The sequence below is a fragment of the Bubalus bubalis genome, chromosome X (assembly GCF_019923935.1).
Source record: "Bubalus bubalis isolate 160015118507 breed Murrah chromosome X, NDDB_SH_1, whole genome shotgun sequence".
Taxonomy (NCBI): Eukaryota; Metazoa; Chordata; class Mammalia; order Artiodactyla; family Bovidae; genus Bubalus; species Bubalus bubalis.
In genome coordinates this window covers 39,995,754-40,006,859 of record NC_059181.1, presented here as the reverse complement: position 1 = coordinate 40,006,859, position 11,106 = coordinate 39,995,754, and the positions used below count along the sequence as shown (strand labels likewise).

Sequence of the window (11,106 nt, the reverse complement as noted above, 5' to 3'; positions counted from 1 at the left end):
CTTTTCTAAACTATTTTTGTAAATTCTGTGTTGTCATGCGTGGCCACCTACATCTGCTCTGTTAGCTTTGTGCTCAGATAATGTTTTGACAGTTTCCTTAAGGACCTGGAGAGGAGAAAAAGAGAAGAAGGAGGAGGAAGAGAGAAGGAAAAAAAAAAAACAACAAACCCCTCTCTCCTAGTCTTTGCAAATTGGCTCAGTGTCAGAGTACTCCTCCAATGCTTAGCCAAGCCCTTTGCAACTCTGCTTAGCCTTCACATCCTGCTTGCACAGAGCCTGAAGGCAAGCCAGAGGTGAGAGTTAAGGATCTTTTCAGGGTTTTTTGTTTTTGTTTATGTTTTTGTTTTTGTTTTTTTTGAGCATGCATCTAGCCCTGGGCATGCATGTGGCCTTCTTGATGCCTAAGTATATGTGGGAGCTTTTAAAAGTCCTTATTTTCTCGTGTACCTCCTTTCCCAATCTCTTCCCGGACTTTATGGTCTCTCTATTTCTTGTCCGGGGCTGCTACTGCCAATACTTGGGGCCTGAAATGCTTTTGGTAAAAGCTGTTTGGGAAGCTGCTCCAGGCCTGGGAATGCTCCCAGTTGAGCAAAACAAAGGTAAGTCTTGTGCAGCTCCTTTAGGGAGCTGCCAGGCAAGTCTAAACCCACAACCACAGGTATTTGAGAATCAACTTCATATTGCTCCCTGAGGCACTGGCAACGTACGCCAGGGGTGTGGACTGCTGTCCTTGTGGCTGCTGCCAGTCTGGGATGGGGGGATTGTAAGTAGGCAGTTTAAAATGCCACTGTGCTCTCTTTCTTCAATACAGCAGCTTCTGTCTTCACCAGGTCTTCCTTTGGTTGTTGTGTTTTTGACCAAATTCTAGAGTTGTGCAAAAGTTGATAATGATTGTTCTTGCCAGCTCATTAGTCGCTTCTGTGGAGGGACACAGTCCTGGAGTTCCCTACTCCCTAATTTTCAGTGACATCATTCCATAATGTACTTTTATATGAATGTGCTTAGATGTAAATATCTAGCAATATAAATAGATAATAAAATTAATGACTTTAATTTTAAGATATAATTAGTGTTAGTATATTAAATAAAATATATATGACATTGAAATTACTATTTTAACAAACTAATGATTTCCTTAAGTAACGGACAAATCCATCATCAGAAAAAACATTTTCTTGTACACATATTTGTATTTTAGGTAATTATTATACTCTGTATAGCTTTTTTTTTTTTTTTGCCACACTGCATGGCTTGCAGGATCTTAGTTCCCTGACCAGGGATTGAATCTGTGCCCTCAGCAGTGAAAGTGCAGAGTCCTAACCACTGGACTACCAGGGAATCCCCTATACTATGTATAGCCTTAAGCATTTTTTTTATTATCTACTTTACATAGCCAACTTTTGAAGCCAAGAACCGCCTAGTTAATTTTCCCTGAATATACTTTTTACATTATATTAATAAATTTTAAGGTGGCAAAATAAGCTCATATATCAGCCACAGGACTGGAACCTTCTGTTAACTTAACAACAGTTTTATAATAGAAAAGAATAAGGGTAAATTGGAAGAGAGAAGAGAAAAATGTAAAATGTAAAGAGAAAAAAAAATAAAAGAAAAGGAACCAGTTTTAGAATAAAATTATCATTGTAAAAGCTAAGCACACATTTTAACACATAGTCATACACACATGGGCTTCCCAGGTGGCGCTAGTGGTAAGGAACCCACCTGCCAATGCAAGTAGACATAAGAGATGTGGGTTCGATCCCTGGTTCGGGAAGATCCCCTGGAGGAGGGCATGGCAACCCACTCCAGTATTCTGGCCTGGAGAATCCCACTGACAGAGGAGCCTGGCGGGCTGTAGTCCATAGGGTTGCACAGAGTCAGACACGACTGGAGCAACTTAGCATGCACACATGCACACATATACACACAACCATGCATGTGTATTAGAGGTGCTTTAAGCTATAGCTTGGGGTCTTGATAGTCTTCTTTCATTTTTTTGAAGTATAGTTGATTTACAATGTATTCATTTCTACTGTACAGCAAAGGGATTCAGTTATACAAATATATATATATATTCAGTTACACATATATATTATTTTTCCATTATGGTTTATTATAGGATATTGAATATAGTTCCCTTTTCTATACAGTATTAGATTGTTGTTTATCCATTCTATGTATAATGCTAACTTCCCTGGTGGCTCAGATGGTAAAGCGTCTGCCTACAATGCGGGAGACCCAGGTTCAATCCCTGGGTCGGGAAGATCTCCTGGAGAAGGAAATGGCAACCCACTCCAGTATCCAGGAGATTGTTGTTTATCCATTCTATATATAATAGCTAACCTCAAATTCATAATCCTTCCCTCCCCCAACCTCCCTACCCCTCAGGACCCACAAGTCTGTTCTTACATCTGAGCCTGTTTCAATTTTCACAGATATGTTCATTTGTGTCATATTTTTAGATTCCACATACAATGACATCATATGGTATTTGTCTTTCTCTTTCTCACTTCACTTAGTTTGATAATCTCTAGGTCCATCCATGTTGCTACAAATGGCATTATTTCATTCTTTTTTATGGCTGAGTAATATTTGTGTGTGTGTGTGTGTGTGTGTGTGTGTCTGTGTGTGTGTGCCACATCTTTATCCACTCATCTGTCTTTGGGCATTTAGGTTGTTTCCATATCTTGGCTATTGTAAATAGTGCTTCTATGTACATTGGGATGCATGTATCATTTCAAATGATAGTTCTGTCTGGATATATGCCCAGGAGTGAGATTGCTGGATCATATGTCAACTCTATTCTCAGTTTTTTAAGGAACATCCATACTGTTCTTCATAGTGGCTGCACCAATTTACATTCCCAAGAATGTAGGAGAGTTCCCTTCTCTCCACACCCTTTCTAGCATGTTATTGGGGCCTTGATAATTTTATCATCATACTATTAAAAAGCTAGTACTTATTAACACTTGTATGGAAAAAAATAACATGGTCTCTGTCTTTTAGACAAGTCAGTCTCCTCATGAGTTTTTTTCTTTTTTTTGGTCTCTCTTTATTCTAAAGCTCCTCTCAAATGAACAATCTTATCCATGTCAAAGTTGCCTAAAGTAGGCATGACAATTCCAAATTGTTCTTAGTGAAGTTATGCCAGAAGTTAGTATAAGTTTATTAGCCAACAAACCCATGAGAATCTGGCTGACACTTGGTCAAACATAAAAATATCTCTGATGAATGACTTGGGCCCTTAACTCTAATGTTAAGTCATCTCGACTGCTGACGGGAAGAATCAGCACTCTCCTAGTAGGCAGAATATTTACAAAGATCTCTTCCAAAGTCAATTTCTCATAAGTTCTCAGACAAGCAACAGACAAGATGGTGGATACGCAAACAATAGAAGGTGGTGTTAAAAGCTAGATTCCACCAGAGGACACCAAAGTCTAATCAGACCTCTAAAATTTCAGGAGGTGAATAACACTTCTGATACCACAGGGACAAAGAAACCATCAGAGTCCATATTCAGTGCAAAACCCACGTAATCAGGGACAGAGATGCCTCAAGTAGATGAGAGGCAAGGGGCTGCAGATGTCCACGTGATTACTGAGTCAAAGTTCCTGGTTCAGGACTTCCCTGGTGGTCCAGTGGTTGAGAGTCCGCCTTCCAGTGCAGGGGACAAGGATTCGATTCCTGGTTGTGGAGCTAAGATCCCATCTGCTGCAGGACAACTGAGCCTGCACACCACAACTAGGGAAGCCTGCGAGCCCCAATGAAAACGAAAAGATCCCGCATGTCACAAGAAGATGCCACGTGCCGCAATTAAGACTCGATGCAGCCAAATAAATAAATCAGTATCTAGCCGTACCTTGATAGAAACTCCAAATTGTCCTAGCCGAATCCGCTTAAGACCAACAGAGATAAACCCATAGCCTGAAAACTTCAGTTTTTATTGACCCATCATGCTGAGGGACCTGAGATGGCTTTGGCTGATGGCCTGGGGAGCTGTTAAAGACATGGTTGGTGTGTCTGTGTGACAAGAGAGTGAGAATGAATGGCAGTAGCCAGGCTGTCTCCCGGGCTTCAGGCTGCCACGTAGACCATTCAGTTGGGACAGAATTATTCCCTCAACAAGGCTTGCTACTTTGGATTTCTGTTCCAATGACTATAGTATGGCCAACCTGACTTCCCTGAGGCTGATTTAAAAAAAAAAAAAAAAAATCCCACAGAATACCATGGAAGAACCTATTCAAAGCCTGAGTGCTGTAGGTACTCCAGACTGACAATGGACAATGGACAGAATGACAGCTCCCACGATGAGCCTCCCACTGCAGAGAATGGCTGAGAAGATACTTCGATCTGCCTCCTGCCTCAAGTGGAAGAAAGACTCCACCATCTTTGTTTTACTACTTGGGGGCCCTCTGTGGTAGACTGTGATGACGCTGAGACCCAAAATGCCCCGGATAAAGATGGGCAGCCCAAACCAGGCACAAACTGTGATCTAAGACAAAACGATGGAAGGGAAAGGCACAGCAGTCTTGTCTGATTTAATGAAAATGATGGAATCAAGGGAGAAGCCAGCTTAGTTCCACCGGTGAAGAGATTGGGTTATTGTAGCTCCCTCTAGGGGCCATTGTAGTTCCCACTCCTAGATGACTCAGAGAGAAGCCTTTGGCCCCCAGGGAGAAATAGTGGCTACTGACCTAGAACAAACGAACAATGTGCCCATGGAAAGAGGACACTAACCCTGGTACCTGAAGAAAGAATATCTCCGTTCCCTAGGAAGTTGGGGGGTGGGTGGAAATATTTAACGCTTCCTCCATTCTCTAGACCCAGTGCTGCAGCGTCACAAAATAATGACATGGTCCTCTTGAGTTAAGCAACGGCTGCAATTGGCAATAACCCTGCTGCTGGGTTTGTCATCCCATCTGAGTCCTAGGAAAAGAAAAATAAATTAATGTGGGATCAAAACTTCTCTGCTGTGCGGGACACCTGCACAATAGCAGGACTGTTCAGTTCTGTCCGACACCCTCGGGAAAGCTGGACCCCTGGGGTGTGTCGGACACCTCAGCTCCTCCCTCAGATGGGCACCAGTGTAACCTTGTTCCAATCTGGCTGATAGGAATTAAGGCATTTAGCCCTTGGCCTTGGGTTCCTCAGCTGTGATGCAACTCACTGCTCACAGAATGTCCATCCAAGCCCATTGAATCACTCCCTGGGACTTGGGGGCATGAGAACCAGAGCTCCCATGCTGATGTCTCTGCTGTTGCTGTGCTGAGGCTTATTCTGATCACGTAATCTACTTCCAGTACCTATGGATGCCAGGTTTACTCCTTGCAATCCACAGGTTGGGGGTTCTTCCTATTAATTACAAAGGAAGAACAAGGCAAGGGGAGATTTTCATCTCTTCTTGAAGAATATAATAATTGTATTCTAAATGGGTTCCTTTCTGCTTCTATTTCTAATAAAACCCCTCTTTTTCTTTTTCCTTTGTTCACCCACTAGAAATCATTTATTTAAAAGATATTGAATTTTACAAAGAGGTATCTGCACCCTCTGTGTTCACTGCAGTATTATTCTCAAGAGCCAAGACCTGGAAGCAACCGATGCTCAGTTGCTCAGTTGTGTCTAATGACTCTGACTCCATGGACTATAGTTCACCAGCCTCTTCTGTTCATGGAATTCTCCAGGCAAGAATACTGGAATGGGTTGCCATTTCCTCCTCTGAACTGTCCGTCAACAAACAAGTAAAATGTGGAATACATACACACACACATACACAAATGCATGCACACATGCATATTATTTAGCTATAAAAAAGAAAACCCTGTCATTTGTGACAACACGGACAAAACTTTGAAGGCAGATGCTAAGTTAAATAAGTCAGACAAAGAAAGGCAAATACAGGGAATCCTTGACCAACATGGGTTTGAACTGCCCAGGCCCACTTATACATGAATTTTTTCCCCTGCTTCCCTGGTGGCTCAGATGGTAAAGAATCTGCCTGCAATGAGGGAGACCTGGGTTTGATCCCTTGGTTCGGAAGATCCCCTAGAGGAGGGAATGGCAACCCACTCCAGTATTCTTGCCTGGAGAAGTCCATGGACAGAGGAGCCTGGAGAGCTACAGTCCATGGGGTCGAAAAGAGTCGGACACGACTGAGTGACTAACACACACACACAAATATATATTATACAATCTACAGTTGGTTGAATCCTCAGATGCAGAATGACATATACAGAGGGCTGATTGGGAAGTTAGACATTTTTTAAGCTGTGCAGGTCATTGCCTTCACCCTCATCTTTTTAAAACTGTACTGTACGATCTCAGATGTAGAATCTAGAAAAGCCAGATTCATAGAAACAAAGAGTAGCTTGGTGGTTGCCAGGGGCTGGGAATTGGGGAAATGGAGAGATGCTGCTCAAATGGTAAAAACTTCCAGTTTTAAGATGGAGTAAAAAGCCTCTTGATGAAAGTGAAAGAGGAGAGTGAAAAAGTTGGCTTAAAGCTCAACATTCAGAAAACTAAGATCATGGCATCTGGTCCCATCACTTCATGGCAAATAGATGGGGAAACAGTGGAAACAGTGTCGCTTTATTTTTCTGGGCTCCAAAATCACTGCAGATGGTGACTGCAGCCATGAAATTAAAAGACGCTTACTCCTTGGAAGGAAGGTTATGACCAACCTAGATAGCATATTCAAAAGCAGAGACATTATTTTGCCAACAAAGGTTCATCTAGTCAAGGCTATGGTTTTTCCAGTAGTCATGTATGGATGTGAGAGTTGGACTGTGAAGAAAGCTGAGCGCTGAAGAATTGATGCTTTTGAGCTGTGGTGTTGGAGAAGACTCTTGAGAGTCCCTTGGACTGCAAGGAGATCCAACCAGTCCATTCTAAAGGAGATCAGTCCTGGGTGTTCTTTGGAAGGAATGATGCTAAAGCTGAAACTCCAGTACTTTGGCCACCTCATGCAAAGAGTTGACTCATTGGAAAAGACTCTGATGCTTGGAGGGATTGGGGGCAGGAGGAGAGGGGACGACAGAGGATGAGATGGCTGGATGGCATCACCAACTCGATGGATGTGAGTCTGAGTGAACTCCGGGAGTTGGTGATGGACAGGGAGGCCTGGCGTGCTGCAATTCATGGGGTTGCAAAGAGTCAGACACGACTGAGCAACTGAACTGAACTGAACTGAAGTTCTGGGGAATCTAGGTGTCTTTTCTTTGCTTTTTTGGCCACATCTTGTGGCATGTGGAATCTCAACTCTCTGACCAGGGATAGAACTTGAACTCCCTGCAGTAGAAGCAGGGAGTCTTAACCAGTGGACTGCCAGGGAAGTCCCAAGTTCTGGAGGTCTAATATGCAGCATGGAAACTATAGTTAACACGTATTCTATACTTGAAAGTTGCTAAGAAGGGTATCTTAAATGTTCCCACAACAAACATTTTAAAAAGGTAACTATGTGAGGTGAAAAATAAAGATATTGAATTTTAATGTAGCTAGAAAAATTTCAGGTTATAAATTCGTGTGTGTGTGTGTTTTGAGAGCTCCTTGGAAACATTCTTATTTCAAGGCCTGAAACCAAAATTGTTAAAATATTGGACATTTTCATTTCTTTTATAAGCAGTTATCATTGAAGTTTATTGTAGCTTTCTTTTTTAAAGTTAGTTTTAAACACTCTATACATTACAAAACATGTTCTTAACATCTGAAAAAATTAAGTAGATATATTAAAGGTTGTTCATTAGGGAAGAAAAAAGATCCAGGCCTTTGGTTGGCTACCCATTCTCAATTTTTTTTAAACAAATTTATTGTGTATATTATCACACATACCGAAAACAAGAGAAAGAGTAAAATGAATTCCCATGTATCCATCATCAGCTTTAATAACTGTCAACATTCTGCCAAACTTATTTCATCTACCTCCTACAACTATTTTTCTGAACTATTTAAAAAGAACTCCTAGACACTTCATTTCACATGTAAATATATTAATATGTAAGTCAATCTTAATCTCAAAAGGTTAACGCAATATAGATGAAGGAATATGCCTGTTCTATTCACTCATGAAAACCAGACATGCTAGGTGCTGGGAATATTAGAGAGAGAGTCTGTTGAGGGCAGAAGATGGAAAGTTCATGGGTTATTTAGATGAAAAATCAAAGACAAGCATTATTGCCCCTAGGTGATGATAATGGTAATAGCTAATATTTATAGATAAATGACTCTTTTAAGCCCTTTGCAAATGTTATTAAGAATAAATGTCATTTTTTAATAAAATTTTTAAAAACCACAAATGGTTTCTATGAAATGGAAACAGATTCATGGTTGCCAAGACAGTGGCAGGAGGGATGGATTGGGGGTTTGGGATTAGCAGATGCAAGCTAGTGCATATAGGATGGATAAGCAACAAGGTCCTTCCGTACAGCACACGGGACTATATTCAATATCTTGTGATAAGCCATAATGGAAAAGAATATGAGAAACAAGATATGTGTGTATGACTGAGTCACTTTGCTGTACTCTAGCAATTAAACACAACATTGTGAATCAATTATACTCCAATACTTATTTTTTTAAGAAGAATAAACATCATTCATTCTTCATAATCATCCTCTGAGGATGAGGAAACTGAGAAACCCAGAGAAATGAAGTAACTTCCTGGAAAGCATTCAGATCATAAGAAGTTAAGCTAGAATTTTAATCTAAGTGGTCTGATTTCAGAGGCTATGTTGTTGTTTACTCACCCAGTCATGTCCGACTCTTTGCAACCCCATGGACCACAGCATACCAGGCCTCTCTGTCCCAAAGTTTGTCCAAATTTGTGTCCATTGCTGTGGTGATTTCATCCAGTCATCTCATCCTCTGATGCCCTCTTCTCCTTCTGCCCTCAATCTTTCCCAGCATCAGGGACTTTTGCAATGAGTCAGCTGTTCACATCAGATGACCAAAATACTGGGGTTTCAGCATCAGCATCAGTCCTTCCAATAAATATTCAGTTGATTTCCCTTAAGATTGACTGGTTTGATCTCCTTGCTGTCCAAGAGACTCTCAGGAGTCTTTTCCAACACCACAGTTCAAAGGCATCAGTTCTTCATGGCTCCGCCTTCCTTGTGGTCCAGCTTTCATAAACATATGTGACCACTGGGAAGACCATTGCCTTGACTATATGGACCTTTGTCAGCAGAGTTATGTCTCTGCTTTTCAACACACGGTCTATGTCTGTCATGGCTTTCCTGCCAAAACAAATGTCTTCTGATTTCATGACTGCAGTCACCATCCACAGTGATTTTAGATCCCAAGAACAGAAAATCTGACACTACTTCCACCTTTTCCCCTTCTATTTGCCATGAAGTAATGGAGCTAGATGCCTTGATCTTAGTTTTCTTAATATTTAGTCTTAAGCCGGCTCTTTCACTCTCCTTCTTCGCCCCCATCAAGAAGCTCTTTATTTCCTCTTCACTTTCTGCCATTAGAGTGGTATCATATGCATATCTGAGGTTGCTGATGTTTCTCCTGCCTATCTTGATTCCAGCTTGTAACTCATCCAGCCCCACATTTCTCATGATGTGCTCAGAGTATAGATTAAACAAACAGGGTGACAGCAGTCAGCCCTGTTGTACTCCTTTCTCAATCTTGACCTAATCAGTTGTTCCATACAGGGTTCTGACTGTTGCTTCTTGACCTGCATACAGGTTTCTCAGGAGACAGGCAAGATGGTCTGGTATTCCCATTTCTTTAAGAGCTTTCCATAGTTTATTATGATCCACACAGTTAAAGGCTTTGGTGTAGTCAATGAAACAGAAATAGATGTCTCTCCGGAATTCCCTAGCTTTCTCTGTGATCCAGCAAATGTTGGCAATTTGATCTCTGGTTCCTCTTCCTTTTCTAAACCCAGAGTGGACATCTGGAAGTTCTTTGTTTGCATAATGCTGCAGCCTAGCATGCAATATTTTAAGCATGACCTTTCTAGCATGGGCCCCTGAAGAAGGAAATGGCAACCTACTCCAGTATTCTTGACTGGAGAACTCCATGGACAGAGGATCCTGGTGGGCTACAGTCCGTGGGGTTGCAAAGAGTTGGACATGACTGAGCAACTAACGCTACTAGCATGGGAGATGAGTGCAACTGTCGGAGGGTTAGCACATTCGTTGGTACTATCCTTTCTGAGAATTGGGATGAAGATTGACCTTTTCCAGTCCTGTGGTCACTGCTGGGTCTTCCAGACTTCCTGACATAATGAATGCAACACCTTGATGGCATCATCCTTTAGGATTTGAACAGTTCTACTGGAATTCTGTCACATCCACTAGCTTTATTAACAGCAGTGCTTCCTAAGGCCCACCTGACTTTGCTTTCCAGATTGTTTGGCTCTGGGTGGCTGACCACACCATCATAGTAGTCTGGTTCATTTGGATCTTTTTTATACAGTTCTGTGTATTCTTTCCATCTCTTCTTGATCTCTTCAGTGTCTACTAGGTCTCTACCATTTATGTCCTTTATTGTGCCCATCTTTGGGCAAAATGTTCCCTTGATATCTCCAATTTTCCTGAAGAGATCTCTAGTCTTTCCCCTTCTATTGTTTTCTTCTAGTTTTATACACTGTTTATTAAAGAAGGCCTTCTTGTCTCTCCGTGCTGTTCTTTGGAAATCTTCATTTAGCTTGATATACCTTTCCCTTTCTCCCTTGCTTTTTGCTTCTCTTCTTTCTTTAGCTATTTGTAAGGCCTCCTTGGATAACCACTTTGCCTTCTTGCTTTTCTTTTTCTTTGGGATGGTTTTGCTTGCTGCCTCCTGTACAATATTAAAGATCTCTGCCCATGGTTCTTCAGGCAGTCTGTCTACCAGATCTAATCCCTTGAATCTATTCATTACCTCCACTACATATTCATAGGGGATCTGATTGAAGTTGTACCTGGCTTGCCTAGTGGTTTTCCCCAATTTCTTTAGTTTAAGCCTGAATTTTGCTATGAGAAGCTGATGATCTGAGCCACCATCAGCTCCAGGTCTTGTTTTTGCTACTGTGTACAGTTTCTCCATCTTCAGCTACAAAGACTATAATGAATTTGATTTTGTTATTGGCCATTTGGTGATGTCCATGTGTAAAGTCATCTC

At 41.5% G+C, this 11,106-nt stretch overlaps 1 non-coding gene across 1 annotated transcript; it reads right to left on the bottom strand.

The window, feature by feature from the left end:
* Positions 1-1,265: 1,265 nt before the first annotated feature.
* TRNAE-UUC lies at positions 1,266-1,338 on the bottom strand. Its single transcript has one exon. It is a non-coding gene; the product is annotated as a tRNA-Glu (tRNA).
* Between the last annotated feature and the right edge of the window lie 9,768 nt (positions 1,339-11,106).